This window comes from Petromyzon marinus, chromosome 13 (genome assembly GCF_048934315.1).
Source record: "Petromyzon marinus isolate PM22_M1 ecotype Great Lakes invasive population chromosome 13, UKy_Petmar_22M1.pri1.0, whole genome shotgun sequence".
NCBI lineage: Eukaryota > Metazoa > Chordata > Hyperoartia > Petromyzontiformes > Petromyzontidae > Petromyzon > Petromyzon marinus.
In genome coordinates, this window is record NC_133679.1 from 6114281 (window position 1) to 6139330 (window position 25050).

The window sequence follows — 25050 nt, forward strand, 5'->3', positions numbered from 1 at the left end:
ATTTGACCCCTCTGCAAAACATGATTTAGTACTTGGTGGCAAAACCCTTGTTGGCAATAACAGAGGTCAGACGTTTCTTGTAGTTGCCCACTAGGTTTGCACACATCTCAGGAGGGATTTTGTCCCACTCCTCTTTGCAGATCTTCACCAAGTCATTAAGGTTTCGAGGCTGACGTTTGGTAATTCGAACCTTCAGCTCCCTCCACAGATTTTCTATGGGATTAAGGTCTGGAGACTGGCTAAGCCACTCCAGGACCTTAATGTGCTTCTTCTTGAGCCACTCCTTTGTTGCCTTGGCCGTGTGTTTTGGGTCATTGTCATGCTGGAATACCCATTCATGACCCATTTTCAATGCCCTGGCTGAGGGAAGAGGTTCTCACCCAAAATTTGACGGTGCATGGCCCCGTCCATCGTCCCTTTGATGCGGTGAAGTTGTCCTGTCCCCTTATCAGACAAACACCCCCAAAGCATAATGTTTCCACCTCCATGTTTGATGGTGGGGATGGTATTCTTGGGGTCATAGGCATCATTCCTCCTCCTCCAAACACGGCGAGTTGAGTTGATGCCAAAGAGCCCAATTTTGGTCTCATCTGACCACAACACTTTCACCCAGTTGTCCTCTGAATCATTCAGATGTTTATTGGCTAACTTCAGACGGGCATGTATATTTGCTTTCTTGAGCAGGGGGACCTTGCGGGCGCTGCAGGATTTCAGTCCTTCACGGCGTAGTGTGTTACCAATTGTTTTCTTGGTGACTATGGTCTCAGCTGCCTTGAGATCATTGACAAGATCCTCCCGTGTAGTTCTGGGCTGATTCCTCACCGTTCTCATGATCATTGCAACTCCACAAAGGTGAGATCTTGCATGGAGCTCCAGGCCGAGGAGATTGACAGTTCTTTTGTGTTTCTTCGATTTGCGAATAATCGCACCAACTGTTGTCACCTTCTCACCAAGCTGCTTGGCAATGGTCTTGTAGCCCATTCCAGCCTTGTGTAGGTCTACAATCTTGTCCCTGACATCCTTGGAGAGCTCTTTCGTCTTGGCCATGGTGGAGAGTTTGGAATCTGATTGATTGATTGCTTCTGTGGACAGGTGCCTTTTATACAGGTAATAAGCTGAGATTAAGAGCACTCCCTTTAAGAGTGTGCTCCTAATCTCAGCTCGTTACCTGTATAAAAGACACCTGGGAGCCAGAAATCTTTCTGATTGAGAGGGGGTCAAATACTTATTTCCCTCATTAAAATGCAAATCAATTGATAAAATTTTTGACATGCTTTTTTCTAGATTTTGTTGTTGTTATTAAGTCTCTCACTGTTCAAATAAACCTACCATTAAAATGATAGACTGATCATTTCTTTGTCAGTGGGCATACGTACAAAATCAGCAGGGGATCAAATACTTGTTTCCCTCACTGTAGTTCCCCAGGAAGAGCTCGAGTCTGTGTAGTATAGTATAGTAGTGTATAGCATAGTAGTGCATAGTAGTGTATTAGTGTACAGTATAGTAGTCTACATAAGTGTATAGTATAGTAGTGTATAGCATAGTAGTGCATAGTATATATTAGTGTATTGCATAGTAGTGTATAGTAGTGTATTAGTGTAGAGTATAGTAGTCTACATAAGTGTATAGTATAGTAGGGTATAGTATAGTAGTGTATAGTAGTGTTGTCGTGTATAGGAGTGTATAGTAGTGTAGTGCATAGTAGTGTATTAGTGGATAGTAGTGTGCAGTAGTGTATATCAGTGTATAGTACAGTAGTGTATAGTAGTGTATAGTAGTGTGCAGTAGTATAGTATAGTAGTGTATAGTAGTGTGCAGTAGTATAGTATAGTAGTGTATAGTAGTGTGCAGTAGTGTAGTAGTGTATAGTAGTGTAGTGTATAGTAGTATATTAGTGTATAGTAGTGTGCAGTAGTATGGTAGTGTTTAGTCGTGTATAGTATAGTAGTGTGGTAGTGTATGGTAGTGTATAGTAGTGTAGTAGTGTATAGTAGTGTAGTAGTGTATAGTATATTAGTGTATAGTACAGTAGTGTATAGTAGTGTATAGTAGTGTGCAGTAGTATAGTAGTGTATAGTGTAGTAGTGCTGAAGTCTGTCGCCAGGGATAGGGAGGTGTGGACCGCCACTACTCAACACGCTGCAGCCGCGACCCTCACCAGGACAAGCGGATTGAGAAACGAACGAACGAGGCAATCCTCGCCTCCACAGTGCTGGATTACAGGTGGGCATAGCCACTACCGTCCAACATTTACTTTCAAAAGCATTTGCAGTCATCCAAATAAAGGAATGGATGCTAAATCTAGCATGCACGCAATGTTTATTCAATCATATTCGGGGCATCAGGTTTGAAATAAAACCTGCCATTTTTTTTGCATTTACTTTTTGAATGTGACGTGCAGTTTGGAAGCGTGCGTTGAATTACATTGGTAACAGTATGATGTGCACTTTGCAAACACTTCTGGACCAATGCAATTTTCTTGTTCATGACAACAGAATGAATTCCGGAAAGATTATTAAGTGGAGGACAAAGTAAATCACAAGGTGACACTCATCAAGAGTTAAACGTAGGGCAGGATTAAAAACAAACATAAACCGTTTTGAGTTGTAATTTGGGCTGATTTATGTACAAAGTAATAACACCACAGGCTGCTACAGTATTTTATAGGAACTCCCATTGTCAAAGTGAAATGCAGTACCGGTTCTGTGAACATGTCCAGCATCTTTTGGGGAAAACATTATCGGTTGCATTTTCTAACTTAAGAGCGATTCATCAGCATTTAATATGAAAATATAGATCATTGAGGATCCCAAAGCATTGTACAGGACACAACAGCAAACACTCAGTATAAAAATAACTCTATTTTGAATCGATACTTTTTTTTAAAGGTAACTTTATGAAATAAACTATGAAAGTCAATTTCTGAATTAACCAATACAGTAGTGTATAAATAGGCTTGAAGATGTGTTTTAAAATTGTCCACAGATTCATAGGTTCTGATACCACACAGCAGTATTAAATTGAATAAAATAACCTTTTAATACTTCTTAATATAATTTATCTGACCAAAACGCCAATCAAGTGACTGGGTGTGTTGAAATTGATTGGCATGATTAAAGGTCGTAATTTGCTTCCAGAATACCTAAATATTTTACAAGGTGGCGAATGTAGCGGCCTCTAGTGGTTGGAGGGGGCCACGTGAACCTGTTCCATAACACATGCAAATCGTAAAACACGAATACTTACATAAGTAGTTCAATGCGTGTATGGTAAACTTAATAATCAGCATTGCACAGTCATGTGTTACGCACCCTGGCTGGTGTAAGAAGTGACCAGCAGAGGGGGCGAGATGACAAACCCAGCGTTTCGAGTCACAGTAACAAAGTATAAAGATTTTCCACATTCATATATTTTTAAAACAAGACATGGTCTCCGTGGTCTTTGGTATTTTTTTGACCAAGTGTGTTTTTTTTTTACCAAGTCTAGGCCACTTTTTAATCAAGTGGCCAATATATTCTTGGTTCTTTCGGTAAAGTCACGTAGAAGGGAAACAATAAAATAATAAAAATATAAAACAATACTCTTCTCTGGTTCTTTCGGTAAAGTTATGTAGAATGAGAATAAAATAATAAAATAACACAATAAAATTCTCACGACGTTTCGGCCACAACGCAAGCGGCCGTCTTCAGGTGAACGGTACAGACCTGTCGGGACGACATAGCTTCAATGAACGATGTTAAGATTCGTAGCGACTTTTAAGCAGGTTGGGAGAAGTGAGGCACCTTGACAAAGGGGTTTACATATCAAAGAGCTGAGGGATTAGCTTGTGACTGGTCACAGGTATGGCTATGTTAAAGTCAAAACCTACACATCCACAGAGGCAACTAGTAATTTAGCATTGAAATAGCTAAGGGATTAGCTTGTGCTTTAAATCGAAATAAAACAATACTGTTTTAATACTAACAATATTGTTTTAATATTGTTTTATATTTTTATTATTTTATATTTTCCCTTCTACGTGACTTTACCGAAAGAACCAAGAATATGAATCCCTGCAGTCACGAAAGCTTTAAATCAAAAAGTGGCCTATACTTTAATGATCTACTACAGTTGTTTATTGTCTTAATATTACATTATGGGGGTATGGTTATTAGTAATAAGCAGTTCTGACAATTGAGCTAATTGTTGACATTTAAAATCACTCACAAATTGGAGGATTGTGATAGCTTCTAATCTCTTTATTTGCAGCTGAATTTCACATTGCATCGTGGATTTCTGGCAGGAAAGAAATGAGGCACACATAAAGGATACTCCTTTCCGGTGTTTCTACTGTACGTGTTATGACAATGCTTAAGCAGATACAAACGTTAGTGTCATCAACCCCGTGTTCCTTGCAGTGCAGTATCGTGTTCTGGAAACTAAACTAGAATGTATCATTTTGATTTAAAGCTTTCGTGACTGCAGTAATTCATATTCTTAGCTCTTTCGGTAAAGTCACGTTGAAGGGAAACAATAAAATAATAAAAAATATATAAAACAATAAAAAATTATCACGACGTTTCGATCATAACACACCTGATGACGACCGTTTGTGTTATGGTCGAAACGTCGTGAGAATTTTTATTGTTTTATATATATTATTATTTTATTGTTTCCCTTCAACGTGACTTTACCGAAAGAGCTAAGAATAGAATGCATCATATTGTATAGGGTGGCCTAAAAGTCAGGAAACGTAGGGTTATTTAATTTATTTTAATACTGGCATTAAAAATTTTAATTGTTTATTCTATAAGCTAATATTCGATCTATTATCATTATTAATATCTATTGCTCTTTTTGTCTGTGGGGGTCACCGCAAATCCGTCATTTACAAACTCAACCAAGCACCTGAATTCATTGAGACAAAACACAATTGATTTGTAATCATTGCTAATGTGAGTTAGTACAGTGTTAAATATTAGCTTCAATGGTCAACTTGAACATCTATCTCTCTTTAAGTTATATAATAAAAGTTACAAACATTAAAGTGTGTAGCCTGCTGAACTCATTAACATGTTGAATTTTGCCTTAAAGTTAAAATACCAACTCTCAGACTCGTCGGTGCTTTCACCTTCCGAGTGCAATAAATTAGCCTTTCCAACCCTCTTTATTGATCACGCTAGTGATGTTAAGTCTTACAAACTACAATACTTGAATGTGTTGTATGGTAGGAGTAGTATATGTGAACTTCATGTGTACGCTGAGTTGTAGTGAGGGGACACAGGGTGCTTCAAAAAAAGGTTAACACTTAGGGGAATTTGCAACAATGCCACAAGAAAGGTCCCTCCGGGCTCTGGAGATCACCTGGAGAAGATTCCAGGCAACGTGTTGACAACGATGGCGAACGAGTGGAGACTCTTTGACTTTTTGAAGCTATTCGCATAAATTTATTATCATGTTACAGTGGATTTTCCGTTCTTTTCCCATTTAAGATTGTCCCATTTAAGTGTTAGCATTTTTTTGAAGCACCCTGTACATGCGAGGGTGCGTAAAATTGCCTTACGAAAATGAAATGCCACACATGTCGTCTTATTACACTCTCCTGCAGCGTTTTCATCTATGACTTTTTAAAAACTTATTTTCCCGGATTTTAAATTCGTTATTTTAAGACCTGAATGTGAGAATGCCCATTTTTCAATACTTTAAAAAATACACTCATTACAATGTTGGTAAAAAAAAAATGTTCATTGGCCTTGCTCTGTAATGCAGGAAGTTGTTCTCCAAAGTGTTAGTTGTATACGCTGCGTCTGTATCCCTCACTGTCATCACCAATGCTTCACAACGACATTTGCAAATTGGAAAATAATTGTGTTTGTTCACATTTGTAAGCAAAATAATAAATAAGATATTCCATCGATATCATAAGTAATCAATTATGGAGGTTATTTACAGAAAAAAAAAACGGAGTGGAGAATATTCCTAAAAAAATAACTCTTCCTTCCCATATACGTTTCCCTCAATTTTTTTTTACACAACCCGTCAGATGCACGGTCTTCTGTGAAGGTATCGTATGAGCAGAATTGTTTTAACACAAGCATATTCTGGACCGGTTCTGACATTAATTGTCTCATCAGCAGTCAGGCTGGTTTGAATCCATGCTGGTGAACTGCTGGGCGTGTATGGACAAGGACACTTCCTGTAATAAATGGGTCCTAGTTCAACGCAATAATACACAATACTTAACACAAAATGAACATTTTTCGACTAGGCAATTTACTTTATGAGCACCGTCATTTCTAGACCATTTTCATTCCTTTAAATCCAGGGAAGACATTTGCTTTGTTTCTCAGCTTATAGCAGCGGTGTTCGCAGTGGATGGTACAGTACGTAAAGCTATCACATCATTGCAACGGATTGGAAATTCAACAGACTTGAGTACAACTGCGCAGGTCAGGGTCCCACGGAAAATACAACTGACTGTGCAGCCACTGAAGCTACGGCAGTAATGAGCACCTCTGGGGCACGCCGAAGGAGAATTCCATTCCCTCGGGAGACCGCGGCATCGTTCTGCTGGTTCATCCAAGTATTAAGGTACTTTAAATAGCGTTTCACTGTATCAAGTGGGGATTTGTATGTTAGTGCTCGCGGGATAGAGATGCTAAATTGTACATGCTGTAGACATGCGATATTTCATTGAATGCCAATGCAAACATACGTGCCGTTGTTTAGAGATTCATCTCGAGCGATGTTGAGCGACGTTACGCAATCTGCTGAGATAAACGGTTATAGTTTGTGTGTATTGTAATGTCTCTCAGACGTAGATTTATAGTTATTTTATTAAGCCGGGACTTCACTTGAGCAATGAACCCTAAAACGTACGGCACGTTCTCACATTCATTCCTCGAGCAGGGAATCAATTGTTGGCAAAGGCTCAAAATCTGTAGTATTATATATTCATCAACCTGATGTGCCTCCACTCCACAGTGCTAAAATTCAAAGCGAACATTATATTACTTTTCATCACGATAAGTCACTGTCGATCCAAGAAAATTTTACACCACGACCTGGCAAAGAAGCTCTTGGATGCGTATAGATAGAAGCTTCACATATGTGCAAAAGTATTGGTCTCTAGTGCACTTAATGGTCACATTCGTCTAGCGACTGCCTTGTTAGGCACCAGATCATGAATCAGTCAGCACCACGAGCCGCTGTAGATGCTGCAATGTGATATTTATGTCACGGGGGATAGCTCCTGGTACGAGGTAAAATTCCAGTAATTTCGCAACTCCCCTATAATATTGCAAAATGTTACAATTAAGCTACACATGGGAAAGTATCAGTAACTGTGTACTTTTATCCGTTAGCAATAACTGAAGCCACCACTTGTTCTTTTTTTTAAATGGTTTTAACAAACTCGTGGCCTTGCCTTCCAAGACGACTTGAAGAAAATTGCCATTCCACAATCCGCCGTGGCTGGCATATACTGTAATTTACATGACAGCAATGGGGCAATTTCTTGGACAAGGCAGAGTCTGTCAACCCTGGGATGAGAGCGGGCAGCCAGTTTGATTGATCAGGTGACGGCAGAGGCGGGCTGGCTGGGTCAAGGCCAGGACATTAATTAGCATCTGAGAGGGAGTGGGAAATAAGATGTCGGGCTGACGAGCTGCCACTCCACGCTGGCCTCATTGTGAGAGATGACAGGTGGCACGGAGGGTCTGGCAGGCGCAACAAAACGCGCCGCCGCTAACGGAGGTGTGAATATAAATGATGGTTTTTTTTTTGCAGGAATTTTATTCCAAGGAAAATGACACATCGGATGGAGAAGCTGATGACTTCTTCGGATTCATACGTGACGGGCCTTCGTACGTTAGGCGTTGCGCGGCCGAATTGAAACGACAGTATATGCACGGATGTACGCGTGTGCTGTTTGTGTGTCATTGTAGACATATTAACGCTATATATATAGTTACTATTTTTTTACGAATGATATTGAAATTTCTTTGGGATTCGTGTACTTGTAATACGCATACAACATTTGAAAGGTATATTTATACACATTTATAACAGAAATATTCCAAACCAAAACACTGGAAGATATAAAATCTGGATTCATAATATTCTAACTTTTTTTTCACAACGCTGAATCTGTACACGCAGACTCCCTCTAGTCAAATCCACTGCTGGATGAGGGCCTGCCCATGCCGCGTAGATCCCGGGCTTTACTTGATCATAACTCACCACTCTAGTCAATGCGGATTGGTGAAGGCGGGAAGCATCGACATCGGAGCATAATTCGGTCCACTTTCATGTGCTGCAATATCCTGTGGCGACAACGCCGGTCCCGACACTGGTGGATTTAGCCGATGTCTATTAGTGAGTGTTTTGCGTGTAGGTAGGAAACCAATGTCTCCAGAAGAAGAAGAAGAAAAACCCACCCATATATGACACTCAAAGGTCTGCACAGATTGGTTCACAACTCACTCGCGAAACTCTCATCTCATGGGCCACTTTGGAGGCCACGGGGTATGGGAGCCTCGCAAATGAATGTGAATGGATCAATCTATGCCTCCATTGTCCTGGATGACAGGCATGAACCACCACGTAAAGGAGTTTTTGTTTTACTCGTGTTGCAGAAATCAGAAGGTTGGTGTGTTAGAATTTTTGTTTAGCGAATATGCTCGATTTTAGTTTTGTGTTTCTCATCTATCTCGGCGAACCAAAACAATCATATTTTCATGACCTAAGTTATTTCATGATTTCCCATACAGTAGTTAATTTTGATTGGCAGTCATACTGACTGTCAGTAAACCTTAAATTATTTATATTTTTCCATTCGCTTTAATGCCTTTGTCCAATTCAAATTCTTGAATAAATGTTGGAATCTTATTGTGAATAGCCTTGGTGAGGTCGTATCTCCTTGCCTAACTCCTCTTCTAACCTGTATTTGGCTACTTCATACAATTTCAGTGTAGCTACTACATCTTTATGAATGCTATTTAAAAAAAAAATATGTATATATCTTTTATAGATTTTATATTAAGGCCTTGATTTGTAAGGACTTGGATGACTACATAAATGTAAACTGAAAAAAGGCCTTTTTATAATGTACAAAAGCTAGATAATGGTATTTGATGTTCTTTGTTCTAGAATGATTGATATAATGTATGTGGCATCTAAAATCTTACCCTACACTTTTGGTAGCGTGTAACATTAGTAACTTTATAATATTCTAAAGGTGCACAATGAAGGCACTCTGATCTAGTTGAGCCACATATCTCGCGCAGAAAGATTCGCCGCTAATTCATCTAGAGAGTGCAATGTATTTTAATCGGAACCTGACATTTTCAACATAGGGTTCTAATGGGGCAATTTAATTAACTGTGACATGTCTTGAGCAGTCCCGCTACAACGAACACTATTCATTATGAACTTTCCTTTGCAAATGCCCAGACATACAAAAGACTGCACCTTAAAATTAGCTATTATGTATAATTCAATTCACTCAAACTGGACTCATATGCAACTAAACGCTCGTTGATTTAAGTGATTGTTAAGCTAAGACTCATCATTATTATTATTCTACTTCGTATGGCAGACGAACCGAGAAAGATATACATTGATGGTATATCGGCCAATGATGTGTACGCAGGTTATATGCACGATACATCATGTGAACGTTTTTTTTTTACCGCACACATGCTGTGAGATAAACACAAACATATAATGAACAGCCCTATGTCATTCCACTGCTGGATGATGGCATCCCCTTGATTAAACGTCAAGGGGTTCTTAGGCCATAATGCCTAGGTGGACCCAGGTCCCTTTGAGATATCATTTGTATTGGCTGGCACTACAACTCAAGGTCCCTCAGTTAATTGCACTAAGTTCGAACCACTGCACCACCACTCCCTCCACACACAATAGTCAAGTGAAATTAAAGGTGCAATGTATTGCACAACGTCCGATGCTGATGATGTAGGTGGACTACAGCTATTAGGTATGCAACGCTTCACCTCTTTGTCAGTGAGCATCGCTTATTGACGATGCATGCAAAGTATACGCTGAAGTTATATTCATGCGAACGGTACAAAAGCATGACAGATCACACGAAGACAGACGATACAAATGATACCATACATCCGATTAATTCACGATTCAATCAAATTGCGACACCAAATTGTGACAATTCATTGGTTTCACTGGGGAGGAGATGGAGGGAATTAATGATAAAATACCTGCAGGAGACATGCATCGAGTCGTGCACCGTGTTTTGTAACAAAATAATGTTTGATAAGCTACCATTCAACTGTTAAAGCAACAAAATACATTTACAGTCGTGCTGGTGTAAATGTGCCTTCAGTGCTGTATTCAAATGCTCGATTATTATAACAAACTAATTCACGATGTCACATCATGCCCATTTGGTTAAGAAGTGAATCAGTGAATCGCCTACGCAATAATTCATCGTATATTTTAATTCCACGAAATTATATTTAGACAAAATTGGACAAAACACTCGAGTGCTTTGTCCCATCGTTGTCGTTAATGGTGACAGTGTGCTGTTACACAAAACAATGGGTTGAACACGTGAAACAGGCCCGGCATGTGAGTTATAATATTTAATCTATTCCTATTCCAATACTTTCCATACGCAGTTTGAAAAGGTCAACACACGGCAAACGCCACTAAACTGATTCAGCAACAACGTCCAAAGTTTTTAGTTTTGTTCGCAACGTCGTCACTCAGTGTTTGAGCAGCAGAAGCCTTGGGCAATTGTAAACGAAGCAAACTCAAGAAATGTAAAACCTTAACCCCCGCAAGGTAACTCTAACCTCATGGCCCCACCGGCGAGCTCTTGTGGGCTGCGAGGAAGTCATTAATCCTCGTTCTGTTCTTCGAATTAGTCTCCTTTTGTAGTGCAGCGTGTTTGTGGAAAGTGACAGGGGAGAGGTACGTGCGGAACGGAAACGTTCTATCAAAGTGACCCATCTGTTGAGTAGTGTCCGAGGCTGGGTTTATATATGCGATGGGAAAATATAAAAAAAGCCACGACGATTGTAAGTTTTAATAATTTATATATTTTGTGTACATGGTGCAATTCCTCTGGTTATGGTTTTGGAAAATCTTTTTAGCACGCTGTGCAGTGTTACTTACAGGAACTCTGAATTTAAATTGTACAAAATGCCCTCTGTGTCTGCATAGATTATTTTAAGCTTAACTCAGCTGAATTATGCATTTACTCGTAAACAGATTAAACGTATGTAAATACATTTTAAACTTTTCTTTTTAAAGCCATAGGAAATGTACAATGATCATTTATATTAATCAACACGTGCACTATCTCTGCATTGATAGGACAGTTATCATACGGTGCATATTTATGTAAAAAAGGTCATAAAAAAATGCTTTAAATATAATTGTACACTGTGGTACGATTAACAAAAAATACAATTCCCAACCTTAAACAAATAAAACTCAACAGATTCCTCAATAACACTGCCCTGAATGGAAACAAGTATATTTGTAATGGATGATGTTGCGGAAATGGCCTTTCTTCATAGGACAATGCATGTTCAGCTGACACAGGCAGTGCATTAGCAACGCCATTCCAAACAGGAGCCACTCGGACACAGGTAAGATAATTACCATACAGATATTGTGGTTTTATTTATTTTTCATTGTTATGCTCGTTCTGCCTAGGAAAGCCTCGCTGAATCTCGCAACTTTTATTTTTGTCAAGCGAGGCCCTCCAAATTGTTGCAGTCTTGGACGATTGAGCGATTTGGACCCCGTACTTTTCGCGCAAGAGCTCTTGCCTATAACCACGCTATCTTGTCAATCCAGCAGCATTTAATTGACATCAAACATCAGTAGCATAACTAGCGTGGGCGCAGGGGGGTGCCTTCTTACCCCCTCATCCCCCTGGTGGACAAATCTACGAGTTGGGACCCCCTTGACGACCACCGAGAGATGTTTTCAACAGCATTTAAAACGGAGCGCCCCTACAGCGCTAAATGTTCGAGACCGTAAACGTAACGATGTGATTAGGCAAGAGGAGCCGCGAAATATAATATCCCAGGTGCGACCGTGCGAGACAAATCAAATGTTGGGGCCCCACCTGAACAATTGCCGCACCCCCTGAGCTGATCGTGACGCCTCTGCCCCACGTGTGTATGCTGGACGTCTTTCGCACCGTACGTAGCCAACCATGCTAATCGAAGGTGAGTGCTGATCAGTCTCATCAGCACGCTCTACTGACGAGCCGCACTCAACTCCATTGCCGATGGAAACATTCGCTGAGAGTCGGATATAAAGACCAAAGAAAGAACGATTGACCAAAATGTTCCGTTGCTTCATGCAGGGTGAAACAATTTGCTTGTTACTCTTTGGTTCTTTCGGCAAAGTCACGTTGAAAGAAGATAAATTAAATAATAGAAATACGACGTTTCGATTGCAACACAAGCAGTCGTCATCAGGTAGAACTAAATTTGAGAGAGAGAGAGAGAGAGACAAAACACAGACACGGAGACACACACAGACAGACACACGAGCAGAGAGAGAGAGACAACACAGAGACACACACAGAGAGAGACACAACATAGACACAACATAGACAAACACATAGATACACAGAGTATGCCTATGTTGCTTTTTGTTTATTATTATTATATGCTCCGCAATCCACCATAAAAGCACACAATACGGGGCATTCAAGGGCTACGTATTGAGTCGTGTGAATTAAGACTGAACACGCGTGCTTTGGCATGTGCGCCTGATGACACGTACGGTTACATCCACACACACAAGCTCAACGCTGCGATGTTCTCCAGCTCAGTGGGAAATCAATAGCGAGGTTCGATGCCAGTCGGCTCGTTGAGAGACACCTTACTCTAAAAGTGTCACTGCCCAATGGTTGTGTCTCGTGCTTATACGGTGACAATCAGTCTCGCACATGCGTAGTACTTGATTGTATTTACATGTAAAATACGTCTGATCGTAATGTGGGGTTTGCGTTCCTTCAATAAGTTCGCGATTCTCAATTAAACTATTTTTTTTTTACTAGATAAGGCCCACTGAACTATATAGCTCTTTTTTTCTGAAGCGACTTGGACATAAATGATCTCAACGAAGTGGCTTATGTGGAAATTAATCGCAGCCAACTACTCTCAACGCATGTTTATTCTTAATAATATTAAGAGGCCTCCCATCAGAGTCACTATTTCCCCATCCAGCGTGTTATAATATTCCAGTCGACAGAAGCTTGCCAGTGACATTTGGGTGGTGACAAAACCTTCGTTGTAAAGTTCTTCCAAAATTTTCTGGAGTTTTGTTGAGGTATTGGACGTTATCATTACTCATGGTGAGTGTTTTCACATTTACATGCGTGCATTTCTTGGGATGGAATTAGTCACGTGTGGCTTTTATAGTTTGAAAAAAAAATTAATTGGTCACACGGCCCAACGGTAGCGCTTCCAACCGCTTCCTTGCAGAGGTTCACGGTTCAAAGCCAGCAGCCACTCCTATTATTATTATTGAGATGGAAAGAACCATTCTGGTACGCACCCCATTGCTTCACAGTGGAGTTTAAATATCCCCTGGAGTTATTCGCAAGAGTAGGCCATTGTTTGTTGCAGGCCAACATCAGTCCAAACTTTCCAAATTCTAAAATGTTCTCGCAATTTGCTCAATTGAGATTATGCACAGCAATCATTGGCCGCCTACTGGCAGGCGAATGCCCCAGGGCAAGCTTGCAAATTCGACTATCCTAATCTCTTGAGTTCTCACTTGGTTAAACAAAATAAACTTCAGATGGAATTATCAATTGTATCTGTGAATGGAGAATATCTGAAGGCTCATAAATAGTACACCGGTACACTTGGGTGCACGATGATTTATGTTTCAGATTGCTCTTTTAAAGAAGTTTCAGCGGTAAGTTATTAATGCCCTGGAGTAAGCCTTCTGTTTTTTTATGGATAATTTAATGTCATACCATTTGAAGTAAATTGCAGATATCTGGCGTGAATACTTTTTATGCCATGGGTACTATTTTGATATTGATATTTGTGGATTAAATATTGCTTTCCAATTTTACATTACTTAGAAATGTTCATCGCACGGAAACCATAGAGAACCAAATAATGGTAAATTTAGAGGTTAATTGACCAGATCTGGAAGAACGCTGGCGAATCGTGGAACAACGCGGACGTCCAAAACAAACGCCCTATTAGAGACCCAAACATTACAACCCTTGGCTTTGAAATTCCTCCACGAAGGCACCAGTGGTGGAACCGCCAACTTGCACCATAACATCAACGGGCCAATGGATGCGCACATCTCTTTCACGAATGGAAATTTAAAAACACAAGCCACAGCACGATAGTGGCTATGCAACCCGCACTAACGGACACTTATACTAAACCACTATGGTCTGCGCTCCTGCAATGGAGGATGAGCAAAAGTGCACGAACTCTCTCTCCTGAAAGCCCACAAGTGTCGAGCAGACCTCGACATTGGCATTTAGTTCCCGAACATATGGACATCAGACGCAAGAATAGAAATAGAAGCGGCCACGAGTGTAAGATGGGTTTTCTACAAACGATCACACATTCCATCAATTACATCTTAGAAAGGCGAACGAATATCAAATACCACCATTCCCAGCTTTTGTGGACTATTAAGAGGCATTCGATTTTGTGGACGCTGGCGCGGTCAAATAGCAGCCAAAATAGAAACACACACCTTGGGAAAATGGAGGGATGATCAGCTCACGCACGAGACAACGGGTCGTAGCATCGCAGGATCACGAGGGATGGCGACTGTGTGAAGAAGCTTTCATCTAGCAGTGGATAGAACATGACTGATGATGAACAGTGCGTATCATTTAAGTGCGTCCTTTCGAGGAATGCTCTACTCGTCACAATTTACACACATCCCTTTTTAAAATCCACTGCTGGATGAGTGCCTCCCCATGCCGCGGCGCGTCGCTGACAGCTCAGTCGGTCATACTTCACCGCACTCATTAGCGAAGCATATACGCATAGCGATGTGCTCCCTACGACGAGATGGAACATTCAAAATGAAACAGTGCCACGGCGGCGAGGCCGGTATCGCGTGTTGCGCAGGAGGACGCGCAACACGGCTCGTGTTGTGGTCAGCCCGTGAGCTCTTTGCGCATTCTCGTGAATTCACTGTTGACGGTGAACGTTACAGCTTCGAGGAAATGCAGTCCTCTCCTGTGTGAGGCAATTGATGGAGAGGATTTATGTCCAAACATGTTGTACGACATGTACACTATTAGACAGGGAATGGCTTTAAAAGTTGTATAATCTCATGTAGACGTAGAAGCCACTGTTTCTTCATGTTCTGCAGATGTACATGCCATCTATTGGAAATGCCATCTATTGCGAGGCGGTTGAACTTACGACTCTCGGTCCGAACAGGCAACTGGACATACGGACAGGTTTGTTCGTATCTCTGAAAGTTCGTAAGTCGAATGTTCGTAACTAGAGGAGTACCTGTAGAAATGAAGTGTTGATCGTGATGAAATGGAGTAAACTGGAAGATTTCACTAATGTAAATGTGATACTGGCAGTTGAGGCATCGACAGATTTTAGCTGCAGAATTTGATATTTTCATTTGTACACTTTTTTTTTATTTCACAGTGAGCGCAAGGTGGACGAACCTGAACTTGGATCTACCCATCGTCGGAATAACATTGCCGAGATTTCTCACGATAGATCCTCTATGTCAGGGGTCCCAAACCCCCGGGCCGCGGACCGATACCGGTCCGTGGCCTGTTAGGAACCGGGCCGCACAGCAGCAGCAGGAGGTGAGAGCGGTGAGTCCGCGCGTGGAACCCGCCCCCATTATTTTATTATTCACCACTTCCGTCTGCGCCTGTTTCCCGCACTGCGCACTTGTCTCAGTCACGTGGTGTTGGTAAGCCCACAAGCTGCTAACCCCTAGTAGCCACAATGAGTCAAAAACAAACGTCGCTGGAGAGCTTCTTTGAAAAGGGGGAAAGACCCCCGGTCCGTGAAAAAAATTGTCTTCCACGAAACCGGTCCCTGGTGCCGAAAAGGTTGGGGACCGCTGCTCTACGTGATCATAGCCAGCCAAACTATCGTGGCTCTTGAAAACCTCATCATGACCCTGCACTTTTCACATAGGCAGAGCAATCCCAGCTAGAGATGTGTGCTCCTAGATGACATATGACAATGTCCCATGGATCGGTCATATCGTTTAGAACATATTGTGTGCGTACAAGTACACCTACATAATTTATGGGTTTTGGTATTGCTGTATAAACTTAAATCTTGACTTGTTACCGTTAAAAATAATTCCTAAGTTATTACGAGTGTACTCTGTTCTTAGAAACATGTCGTGAGATTGGCAGAATGGTAGACGTAATGCATCTGAGACAATCAAACAGAGTTTTGATAATACCAAACAATTAAATTGATGCTATTATGACTGTAATAATCCATACTAAAAGTTTCATAATAACATCATAGTTTTCAAATGATTATATATGACTATTTATTATTAACTATGCATATGGTGGTCGGTTTAATAGATAGATATTGAAATGTGTAATACACATTGCCGGCTTTCATGTAAGCTATGAATGGCACGCTTTTAAAATAATGAATCATTTGCTACATATCGGTGATAGGTGAATAGGAAATAAATACCGTACAGGCTGCACGTGGATAAATCAACAGAGGCATCCACTGTGAATGTCGGTCGGGAGCCCACGGCTCTCCGTGATCTGAATGATCCCCCCCCACCCCCATCATTTTGGCATTATTAGGTTTTCACTCCCGAATTGTTTCCGCCTTCCCCCCCCTCCCTCTAGCCCAGAGCCACGGGCACGCGGCGGTTAAATGCAGAGAGCTGGGGCTCGATCGCCAACAAGGCGGGCGCGACGCTACAAGGTTAAACAGCGGGCTAATGAACCGCTTCGCTTATAGTGCAGCCACCCGCCATACAGACGCAACGATTGGGCTCTTTGTGCAATCCGATGTGACAGGCAAGAAAACAAGCGCGCTCCGCCGGCAATTTTGCCATCAGCCGCTCCTCTGGGGCAGTAATTGCATTCCCCCGGCTTTTGGACATTAGCACATTATGTTAAAAGGGGGGGGGGGGGAACTGCGATTTAAACTCAGCTGTAACCACCGGTGCAGCATTGCTTCAGCGGCCGCCTCTGCAAGGAAAGTCATCCCTGAATTGGAATAAGACATCTGATCAGTATGCAGTGTTTAATGCAATTGAGTTTGCTCAAAGCCTAATAATATGAGCAATACAGCAAATTGTGATAACACAAGACGTGGCATTAATTTAAAAGAAGATGTTTTATACGTAGATATAATTGGCCATAACCGTTACAGTATTTTAAAAAAAGCCTATATATTTTACGGTTGTATTTTTCTACAAAAAAATGTTTATTGAAGATCTACGTTATGCCAGAATTATTCTACTGAAGGAAAATAAATACGCATTAATTACGTAAATGTATTTTACATTTGAACGTGTGCAAATAATGTTGCTGAATTGGAGGGAACAAACGTGCAGATCCTTTTCTGCATATTTATAATTTACATTCGTAATACGGGACTGTATCATTAACTTTTCATTTAAAATGAATGTCTTCGGCAAAATACATCTTCTCCCCCGCTTCGAGTTCAAAAGTTCACTTTGGATAAGCATTTACTGAAGAAGAAGAAGAAGAACCTTCTGTGCCTTCTGAACATCGCGGTTATCTGCGATCGCGGCATTGTCAAACCGACATGCAACGGGAGAATAAAAAAAAGGGCTGGGGGGTTGGGGCAACAGGAGATTAAAAAAAAATCCTTATCGGCAGTCGGAGGTGGTTCCAGGACTTGTCACTTTAATCCTTAGAGAGATCTGCATTCTGAGGAAGGGACATGGCAAGGGGAGAGACTCGATCAAACTCGCTGACAGCAACATCTGATATCTGAGGGCTGCCCTTTTACATGTCAACACATTATTCTGCCTTTTAGTATTTTACTCCTTTGGTTCTTGAAAAATATCAGACCGACGCAATCTATCTATATTTTTCATACTATCCAAATTAAATATGTCATACGTAAAAAAAAGTGTACTGTACTCGATTATGCTTTTTAATGAGACAATGTTGTTTCAGGGTGCAGTGTCTAATTTATTTAAAACAAAATCACCACGTTTGCTTAATGGAATGAATTGTAATAATAATAAAATCTAAAATACACTGACGATTATTTTTGACACTGAATGTTTGAAAATATACTGTACACTTGAAACACACTCTTCAAAGCAATGTATTCCCAGGAGTGAAAACATCTATGTACGTTAAATACATACACATTATGTGGCTTTAAGTCTGCATATACTGTCGTCCACATATATGTAGGGGGAAGTAGTGATGCGGTGGTTAGGACACTGCATTGTTATAAGGTCGCATGCATTACAACACAAAGTCCTTGCCACAAATGAACCACTACACCTTGCCGATCTCGCCAAGGAGCATAAACCATGATCACCCAGACTCCGGTCATCCTCGCAGCAGCGACTTTTGGCTAGCCATCGAACAAAAACGGTGGTCACCGCATCGCACACTGACAGATGCGCTTCTGCGGCCGTCTGGAACGCTCTTCGTTCTGATATTAGGAAGCCACTGAAGCTACGCACTTTAAAATGATCTAGATTGAAAACTCGTTTCTTTAGAACTGCTTTTCGTGTTTAGTTATTTGTCCTTCCCCCGCACCTCGAATTAGCACAGTTGCATAGTACGGTGCGAAAGAAGTTCAACATACATACATACATGGACCTCGCGTCCCGAGTTTGATTTATGACCATGGCTCCCATCCGTGATGAGAGATATTTGAACCAATCCTGGGCCCCACCTTCACCAATCAGCATTGACCGACACGGTGAAGTATGTTCAAACGACAACACCCCCCACCCCCTTGTGACTGAAATAGTGCGGAGAGGCTTTCATCCAACAGTAGACTGACAAAGGATATTGATTTAGCAAAATAAGCGAGGGAAAAAAAGAGAAGATTAAATCGAACGATAAATCGAACGATTTAGTCTACAAAAATAAGAGAAAAGGAGTTTTACCCGAAACTTTTATCATCCATCTAAAATGCCACCTTTTTTCCACTCGTAGCAGGTAGCAAGAGGGCTGTAATAGTATCTAACTGTCCCCAGAGGGAAAGTGAGTCTCTCCTTCCTGATTTATGCACGGCCACAGCAGCTGGATTGTTCTCTCTGTGAAAGCTTATCGGACAAAGGGAACAGGTGGCCAAGTTGCAATGGTCCATTTCCGAGTCTCGAGCGAGTGCTAGAATTTCTGAGAACCGGCCTAAACCCAAACCCCTTTAAAAAAGGAGTGGTTGTGTTTGAAGCCCAGGTTTCAAATTTGGTTTAATCGGGCAGTGGGAAATTTGATTATGGCTGTGAGTGCTCATTCCCCTAAGACTTCCGCAAGTTGTGAAGCAGATAATGCCCTTAGGACGTCATTAATTAAAGTCCACGGAGCAGAACTAAGCTGTTCCTTTTGAGTTTGAATTGATTTGTGCAAATAATGTTGTCGTGCAACTAATTGACAGCATTTATCCCTGAACGTGATAAGGTCATGTTAATTCTTACGTTGAATTTATTTTACATAATGGGTTAACCCAATGGATTGCTGGTCATGATAAAGTGAGCATTCTCAATGCCCACGCATCGAGGATAGATATGATGACTGAAAAGTAAAGTGTATGTTCTCTTATTGCTTTTAAAAGTAATATTTCGGAATTCAAATCTTGAATGTGGTGTCGCTATTCTTTGCTTTCAAAAGCTTAATAGCATTAAAAAAAAAACCTTCGAATGTTCGATTTGCTCGCAGAATAAAATGCCCTTCTGATAAATAAATTTTCACCTGATAATCTGTGGAATAAAACACCTGCAGTGGTACACATACCGCAGAGGTAGAACAAAACAGGCGTGATGCAATGGTGTAAAATTATTTAAAATGTAATCACACCTCATCAGCAAACAACAATGCTGAATTCCCATTGCTATAATAGAATTACATCAAGATGTAAAACATAGCGAATACGGTTTATAAATGCCGCAAGCGCGCACGTGCCTACTGTGGCATATTCCATTCTCACCTTGGCAATGCCTCACCTTGACAATACCTGTGAGGGTGTTCCAGTCATCTGTATTTTGTATTCACATCACATTGTCGACGCGAAAGAGGCCAGACGAAACTTGGCTCCGAACGTACACATCTTGTAATTCTCACCGTGGCGAGATGTTAACTACCTCGCCTCGTATACAGGAGGCCGTGGGTTCGATCCCGACCCTGACGCCTGTATATTTGGAGTTTGCATGTTCTCTCCGTGGTCGCGTGGATTTCGGTGTTTCTTCCACATTACAATCAACGTGCGTTTAGAGGATTTGGCTGCTATAAATTTCCACGTGATAAGCCACTTCCTTGAGCTATAATTTGTGATAGCCAGGTCGCTTCTGGTAAAGAGCTATATTACTCAGTCAGCTTTACCTGGTAAATATTAAAAAAAAATAGTTTAGTTGAGTAAGCTAGTGCAATAGGTGTATATTCTTTGGGTCTTTTGGTAAAGCCAGGTAGATAGGTTCAAAGAAAATAACCAAAACTACGACGTTTCGATCACAACACAAGACGACCGCTTGTGTTGTTTAACAAGAAACGTCGTAGTTTTGGTTATTTTCTTTGAACCTATCTACGTGACTTTACCGAAAGACCCAAATAATATGAATTCCTGCAGTCACGAAAGCTTTAAGCCATGCCATACGTTTGTTTAACAAAACGCATCACCGGTAGCTGGGACTTGAAATATGTAATGTTAGGGCAAGCCTGAATGTGTGTAATTATCCATTTCGCTGAAATAGCCTATGCAATTTTGGGTCAGGGTCACTTAAAAGCTGCGAAGGTAAAATGGGCTGCTTGCTTCATGACTGTTTAGGTATGGTCGACTGCATCTCAAAGCTTAACCATAATCCTTTACATCTGCAATGTATTTGGCTCTATGGAACACAAGCTAAACTCACCTGCAGTTTGACGTTTTGATTAATTAAATAATAACACAATAGAAAGGTAAAAAGGTTTAGCCACTATGTCATTCCATTGCCGGATTACAGTCGAGTTACACAGTGTTGGTTTTGAAATGTTTGTTTGGCCATACCGCACCACGCCAGTCAGTGTGAGTTGGTTAGCGAGGAACCCAAGACCCGTTGAGATGTTGCAATTCAGTCTACTGTGGCAGGAATAACATGCCCCATTGTTACGAAGTCATTGATGTAAAATTAATAAAAGCATTTGTTTCCCTTAAATTATATATATGTATATTTAATAAAAAAATCTCTTGTTTTTCCGTCAAAGCACAAAGGCGAATAAGAACATAATCAGACTTAAGGTGGTACCTTTTCATGTTAGGAACATGAATCCAATCGCTTGACGGCATTAGAGATTGGCGCCAGGAAGACGTGCACTAATTGAGCATATTGGCACAAGAGGAAGATGTAATTCAGGGGGTGGGGATCCTTTTTTTCTGCCAAGGGCCATTTGGATATTTATAACATCATTCGCGGGCCATACAAAATGATCAAACATTTAATTAACTCACCCCTAATGCGATGGCTGGAACCGCTTCTCTTTGGTGAGGCGTGGTGATGATGTCAGCTGGTATTGATGATGTTGCTGCTACTCGCAACTGCTTTCCCAGGTTTGCCCCTAGATTGATTGAATTTCGAGTCCCGCCTGCGGTTGCCTTGGCCGGGCCAGACCCAAATGATTTCACGGACCTTATACGGCCCGCGGGCCGGACGTTCCCCACCCCTGGTGTAAACAAATGACAAAACGTGCAGTGGGACACCGAAGGGCTATCGCCCCGTGGATCGTGACGATGACGCGACGATCACGACGACACCAATGTTGTGACTTTGTGAGACGATTCGCGGAGATTTTCGTCGCATGGCGCGTCGCGTGGAGCGCGCGAGTGCCACGCTGGCGGTCGAGGAAGGTGGCTCCGTTTTCTGGGTCAATTGTCAGCGGCTGTGACCTTGAGCTGCGTGACGTCACGTTGCAAGGCCCTCAGATTTGAATCTCATCTCTGCATCTGCACATTCTGCTTTTGTAAATTAAATATGGCTTCGCGGAATGTGTTTCCTTTCCACCCCTCCCCCATCGGATTTTATTATTTAATATTAATTTTACATAAATATTAAAATGTTTCATGCACGACATCTTGCGTGCGTGTGTATGTGTTCCCACAAGTGTACGGATGCCTTCGTTGGATTTCAGCTTGAATTGCTTCCCGATGTTCCATATGTGATGTAAAACAACATAGTATGTGTATCCCACTTGTGTAGGGTTTCTCAAACTTGTTTGGCTCGCAGTTCACTCAGCCCAATGAAAACATTTCTGCCAAACCACGCAGCCCCCCCTCCCCAATCCCTGGTGACAAAAAGCATTCAACTTATCTCTCTCAATACCACTAATCCAACATGATTCATATTATCAAAGCATGAAACTATATTTTTTGTTACGCGGATATACGTTTTTTTTAGGGGGGGGGGAATTTAAATCGTAGGGTGAGGGTAGTTTACTTAACTTCATTTTTACATCAAATATCATCAGTAAAATATGAATTAATGTCCAACACACAAAAGATATAATAATAAACATTGTCATTGTTGTTTGCATCACAGCCCCGCGGGACCACCTCGAGGACCATCGCGGACCACTGATGGTGGTGGTGGTGTTGCCGGGACCGCACTTTGAGAGCTACTGGGTTCGTGGAATGTGTATGTGTGTGTGTCTGTCTGCGGCGATTATTTGTGGTTCACGGAATGCTTCACCACAAAGCAGTTATTGAGGTGGCTTTTGACGTTGATGCTTGACCTTATCGCCTGAAACGCAGACGGCAGCCAAAGTTACGTGACACTGATCTATATCCATGAAAATGTAATCAAAACTGAACCAATGGTTGAGAAAGACATTGTGAGTCCTGCCCAACATGCGGAGGATGACAGCTCTTGCATCAATGTGACCTGATCCTCTGACTTTTGACCTAAAAAGCAATGCACGGTGATATTATGTGCAGTCATAATATTATGGTTAAAATATCATAGAAGTAATAAACGGTTGTTAAACTTGAAAAAGCACACCCATGAAAAAACACAGAATTCCATTAACATGGTATCCTTGTTTTTACACAACATTTAAGATATAAAATAGTACAGTGCTGTATTAAAGATAATTGCCAGTGATTTCTGGAAATGCCAGACAGTCCTACCAACACTTAATAATAAGCAACCTAATGTTAACGTGACATTTCTATAATCACGATTAGCAGATACTCTGTTGCTTTGATAAATTTGAAACTATAAACAATTAAAAAATATCGTAAAAATGTAAATGCCATTCATATTTTGATTGTGGTTTTTTTTTTTCCATTGCAGGCTTGTAACAGTTCAGCACCAAATAAGAAATTATCTCAATTATTTATTTAATAATAAGATGTAAATGTATAATTTGTGCCATTTGTTTAGTAACTAGCCTATCACAACTGTGCTATGTTCACCGATGGGTATAGTCTGCCAGTAGGAGGCAATGATGCAATGTGTTTTTTCTGAAACAAGTAATTTGGTAAATGTAGATCCTGACACCGGCACACATGGCCTACTCTCTTTCGAATAATGCCATTGGATCTTTAACGGCCACTGTAAATTTAAAATTGGAAAATTCTGTACATCTTAAAGTCATCTCTTCAGGCTGCAACATGGCAACATTCACTTTCATCATCATTGTCATCGTCACAGATGTGTACTGAAAAAGAGCTTTATAGCTCATTGGATTCCTCCAGTATAAATAAAGATTCTGATTCTTAAGTAATTCTCAATGGCATTTGGTCCAGAGTATTCTATTGCACAGCTCCTAAAAAATAATAATTCGGAGATATTAGCATCTACATTAAAGTTTGGGCTTGTTTATAATTGTCTCATTAATATACCTTGAATGATCCTGTTTTTATCTGAAATTTAGATACATGCTATGAGGAATAGTTTGTGAAGCTTTCTCCTCACATGATTTAACAAAAGCTGGAATTCCTACGGTTATGGTGCATTTGACATTTTTTTCAATAGAATGTAAATGTTAAAGAATTAAAGGTTAGAAAAAAGTAAGCCTACAAATTCATCACAAAATCAGTTAAGTAAATGTGTGCATTCGAGCTTATAATGTGTGAAATTTTGGGGGGGAATATATTTTGCTTGCTTATTTTTTTATTGCAGATTTTTTGTCGCTTATCACACATTTATTATAAAGAAATTGTGTCATCTGGTAACAAATAATGTTAACCTTATAGCGTGATGTGATAAATTAATCTGATAACGTTCAGCCACAAGATACTGGAAAGTCAAGCTATTGGAGTTCAAACGTCCAATGATAATCTACTGGCTATTTCCATTTGATAGCTAGCCTTTAAAATACTACTTTAAAATGAACGTGGATTATATATGTGAAATTAAACATTCGTGCGTGAATATATTTCCGATTTGGCCCTATTATATTTTTTTACAGAGAGTTCACGGTCACAGTCAATCTCGTTTGTTCAAGCGAGATCTCGGAAACGATCCTCCAAGCCCCTTCTGTGAGAGCGGTTTGCCATTCACGTTTCATGGGGCGCCTATTGAATGACAGAATTTATAGTCACCGCCTTTGTCACTCCGATGTGCACGTGGCGTCCAGGTGCCCGTTGGCGAGTGAAACCTTCGACATATACCGCCGGTTGTCTACAATCCATGGCGATCCATGATCTCTGCCCCCCCCCTCGCTCCCTCGTCCGTGCCATTCTGTCAATTTCACCTCACCACCGAGTCTCTCATCTCTGGGGATGTCTCTTTGTTGGCGGGGGGTTCTTTCATTGGACTCCTCTGTCCGTTGATCACCTGCTCTCCCCCCAGCCAGGTGTCCTGCTTATCTCATATTTCAACGGGTTGTCCACTCGTCACCCAAATGAAAAGTTAACAATAAGT

At 41.0% G+C, this 25050-nt stretch overlaps 2 long non-coding RNA genes across 3 annotated transcripts in view; one reads left to right on the forward strand and one right to left on the reverse strand.

Annotated features, from left to right (window-relative positions):
- Window positions 1-2302: 2302 nt before the first annotated feature.
- Window positions 2303-25050, reverse strand: part of LOC142924421 (uncharacterized) — a 258403-nt gene continuing 235655 nt past the window's right edge. The window contains exon 5 of the long non-coding RNA XR_012941632.1: window positions 2303-17896. This is a non-coding gene — a long non-coding RNA (uncharacterized LOC142924421). The remainder of the gene's footprint in view (window positions 17897-25050) is intronic.
- LOC116941900 (uncharacterized) overlaps window positions 6442-25050 on the forward strand; it is a 55651-nt gene continuing 37042 nt past the window's right edge. The window contains exons 1-3 of one of the 2 annotated variants that reach the window (XR_012941631.1): window positions 6442-6570; window positions 15645-15820; window positions 22723-22805. This is a non-coding gene — a long non-coding RNA (uncharacterized LOC116941900). Of the gene's footprint in view, window positions 6571-15644; window positions 15821-22722; window positions 23356-25050 lie in introns of those variants that run through there. The other variant, XR_004402735.2, reaches the window with a different exon arrangement.